Raw genomic sequence first — 4,655 nt, forward strand, 5'->3', positions numbered from 1 at the left:
GCAGTTCCTTCATCACTTCTCCAGTTCATATGACTGATTGAACATGACCCAGACATTACATCACAAATTCATCATGGAGCATCCAAGTCAGATCTTGTTATGGCACAACTGTTGCTGTACAACTGTTTTGTTAAGTATAAGGAAGGAACACAGTCTCACAGACACTATGGATCACGAGACCCCATTTGGTGTGTATATTGCCATGTCTGTGTTTGCAAAGACTAGGAAAAAGATTGCTTAATGACATGCTCCAAAAATTTGCTCCATGAGCATGGTATTTGCATTCCCTATGATAGGAATCTAGAAATATCTGCCCCACTTGGTGACGCTGTTGTTTCTCAGTATGTAAGGGTGGAGTTGTGTGCCCACCTGTTTTTAGAAAGTATCTTTTTTACAACATCTGCAGAAGACAACATTGATCATAGCTCTACAGCAACTACAGCACACATCTTTCCATGGTACCAGTTTCTGTTTTCCAGCACCCAAGCTTTGACAATCTTGGTGAGGAACGTGAGCCACTTCATGTAGGAACAGTTCCAGTGAAGAACGTTCCTGAACTTCCTGACTCTTTTCACCCAAGTTCCTCCAGCACACATCATAAAAAATCCTTCACAGCCACCAAGCCAAACACGGACATTACCAGCCCCTTACTCTATGAAACAAAGGATAAACATGGCTTGAGGAGGTTTCTCTGACTGAAGAAATAGATAAAGTTGTTTCACTAACATGAGCAGCTCATCGTGCAACACAGGAGAGAGGATTCCCCTTTGAAGTAAGCATTACATCACTTTTACCACTAGTTAAAGATCAAGCTCATTCTGTTGCAACAATCAAACATGTTATGGACAAAATTAGAGACACTGTGGCCTTTCTGAATCCTGGACAGACCCCAGTCATAGTTGCTGACCAGCCTCTTTATACACTTGCAAACATATGCAATGGCACCGGCCTGATTATGGAGAAGATAACTTTGTGATCATGTTTGGAGAGCTTCATATAGAGCACTAAAATCAATAGGAACTCTGCTTCAGGACAGTGCCTTGCAGAGGCTGGCGTGGCCTCATCTGGAACAGCAGTCTTTCCTCTTGGCATCTACAGTAGTGTCACGAGAACTCGCCATGCCTATCATATTACTGTCTGTAGTCTGTACATGTTTATGAAGGACGCGTATAATGAGTACTGCTCAGGTATGTCTAGAGATACAGCCTTGGGATTTGAAGAGTGGTGTGACCAAAGGAAATATGAAAGTCCAAAGTTCCAATTCTGGAGCCTTATCCTTGACATGGAGTTGACCATATTCATAGTAATCCGATCATTTAGAGAAGCAAATGTTGAAATGTATTGTGATGTTCTGTCATAACTTATACCTTACTTTTTTGCAAACACCAATGTCAACTATGCTCGTTGGCTCCCTATTCACCTCAAAGATATGCTAGCACGCTTTAAAACATTGGAAAAGGCAACTTATGTGTACAGATTGCCCAATGATAAGTCATTATATGCAAAAAAAAAAAAATTGTCCGTTTCGAAATTTTGGCAACCATCTTGAAAAATAGCCGCCATCTTGGAATTTTGAATGTCCAATCAGGTAGTTTTAATAAGTAACCCATATCAAATGTTCATACCAAATTTCATGCTTGTATGATCATTTGCATGATTGTACCTGTAATCCGCTCAGCTATTTGCAGATGATGACTTTAATAAAATAGTCAGCTTTACTTCGTATGTACAATTTTTTTTTTTTTTGCTATGTTGTAAGAAAGTCTTAAGCATTTTAAGATTTACCCCTTGAAGTGCTCAGGGCCAATAATGTGTTGGCTCTTAATCGATGTGCAAACCCTTAAAATAAACTCGAATTCTCGTGCATATAGTTTTAACTGGAGTACATTTGAATTGATCAGAAAAAACTACAAATGTTGCTTCGTGAAAGAAAACATTATTGTCTATGGATTACATCTTTAAGCTGAAGTTTATTTACATCAGTGTTGAGCTTACAAGAAGAACACTGTATGTGCTTTAGTGGTAAACCGAAAAAACCACAGACGTGTGTACAAATAAAACAGTATTCGAACAGATAAAATGGAAAACAGAATGTGATGAAAAAAATTCTTGGGAACTAAAGAAATATAAATATTATTATTTTGCTTTCTGTTGCATTAAAAGAAATACGTGAACTTTATCATGGCCTGAAAAAAAAACGTTTGATCTGAAAAAAAACCCAAAACGTTAAATTGCGCTGCAGTAAAATAAACGTAGCTATGTACTTTCCTTCAATTGTAAAAAAAAAAAAAATACTCACTCTTCACATGAAAAACAAAACGTTACATTTGTACTGAACAGAAAAAAATAGTATGCATAAGTGTTGCACCGAAATTCTTCTGTAAATAATTTTTACCTAAGCCAGAAAATAACTTCACAAAACTGTTTCTCTAAAATATATTCAAGAACCTTCACTCCATCCACAATAAACATTATATTTAATTTAAATAACCTAAAGAAACTTTCATTTATATTATATTAAAATATATGAACCTTACCTCCATCTGAAGGAAAAACCCACTACAGTACCTCTAAAAACCTCATTCTAAGTGTTATTTATAATTTTAATTAAACCTATAAATTGTAACCTAACCTAACCTAACCTCAACTTAAAGCTGACAATGTTACAAGCCTTGATTTATCTCAGTACCTGATGTTAACACCGCTAGGTTTCTGGTACTGAACGGTCTGCAGGGTTAGTAAGATGCAATAAAACATAATTAAAAATAAAATCTGCTCCCTAATAAAGCAAGGCCCAATATTCAAAGTTTATTCCCACTTTATGAACTAATGAAAGATAAAATTAACTGTTATCTTAAGACTCATAGACACGTATATCTATTTCAGGGTAATTTACATTTTTCTTGGTGGATTTTAGTAAATTTTTAACGCGACACAAATCATAAATCAGGATGTACATATTTAAAGCTGCACCCTAGTATAACCTTCCCTCGTACAACTGATAGAAATATAATGAAGTTTCAAACAGTCAAGCTTTGTACTTACCACACACGCTTCTGAAGTTCTAACCTGTAAAACAATAAACCAGTGTTAGAATTTTTTCTACAGTAATCTTATTAAAACAAATCTTGTAAAACAATAAACCGTCACAATACAGCAGTTGGACTTCTTGGACACTTCTGCCATGACCAAAAACTAGAACTCACATGAATTTTAAAGTAATGCCACACTTCAGGTCCTCTACCAACGGCCTTCATCCCCGTTACTAATATATGATTTCTAACCTTTACTACTAACTAATACTATTGTCTCTAAAAAACAATGAACAGTAACAATGCGTTACATCCCTTTGGTAACAGTGAGCTGATAATTAATGTTTATTCAATAGAAGCTTCAACGACGTCAATGAATGAAACAAACCATCAATACTCTTTCCTATATCACTGTTGACGTGTCTATGACACTCTAGCATATTAAACAAATGCTTATTTTATTTACGTAAGATGGTGACCAAGTATCAACTCAAGTTGTCTTTTTGTCTGACACAATATCTCAAACAGCATGAACAGATTCAATGAACAACCAGAAGAAAACATTATTCCTGAAATTACTGTGGCCAAAATATCAAGTAATTTCATAAATGACATCAAAGGGAACCAAAATATCAATAGCCAGCAACTATTATCAAGTGACAAAAATATTCTTAAGAGTCTTGAATCTTTCATAACTTACCTCAAATATACAATTTTACTTCCTATTTTGTTCTCCTAAAATATAATAGAATTCCTTTCCGAGAAAAGAACTATTCCTACAGTATAAACCTGACACTGGCCATCTTCCTCCTCCCATTTCAAAAGTCAAAACTAATATCACACCAAAAAGTTTTCCTCCTGCATTTTGTGTCTCTTTCTTAAGGTAAGAAACCTTTTATCTTCTATGGAAAAAATTCATCAGGCAGCTGCTAAGGCTGGAACAACATCTTGAATATTACAAAAAAAAAGTAAAAATACTCACTGGTGGTCTTGCTGGTGGAGTCATCCAGAAGTCACTAATTATTTTCACTTAATCGAAGTCACTTATTTTCAATTAATCGAAGTCACTTATTTTCACTTAACTGAAGTCACCTATTTTCAATTAATCGAAGTCACTTATTTTCACTTAACTGAAGTCAATTATTTTCAATTAATCGAAGTCACTTATTTTCACTTAACTGAAGTCACCTATTTTCAATTAATCGAAGTCACTTATTTTCACTTAACTGAAGTCACTTATTTTCAATTAATCAAAGTCACTAATTTTCACTTAACTGAAGTCACCTATTTTCAATTAATCGAAGTCACTTATTTTCAATTAATCGAAGTCACTTATTTTCACTTAACTGAAGTCACTTATTTTCAATTAATCGAAGTCACTTATTTTCACTTAACTGAAGTCACTTATTTTCAATTAATCAAAGTCACTAATTTTCACTTAACTGAAGTCACCTATTTTCAATTAATCGAAGTCACTTATTTTCACTTAACTGAAGTCACTTATTTTCAATTAATCGAAGTCACTTATTTTCACTTAACTGAAGTCACCTATTTTCAATTAATCGAAGTCACTTATTTTCACTTAACTGAAGTCAATTATTTTCAATTAATCGAAGTCACTTA

This window comes from Homarus americanus, unplaced genomic scaffold (assembly GCF_018991925.1).
Source record: "Homarus americanus isolate GMGI-L3 unplaced genomic scaffold, GMGI_Hamer_2.0 scaffold14827, whole genome shotgun sequence".
Taxonomy (NCBI): domain Eukaryota; kingdom Metazoa; phylum Arthropoda; class Malacostraca; order Decapoda; family Nephropidae; genus Homarus; species Homarus americanus.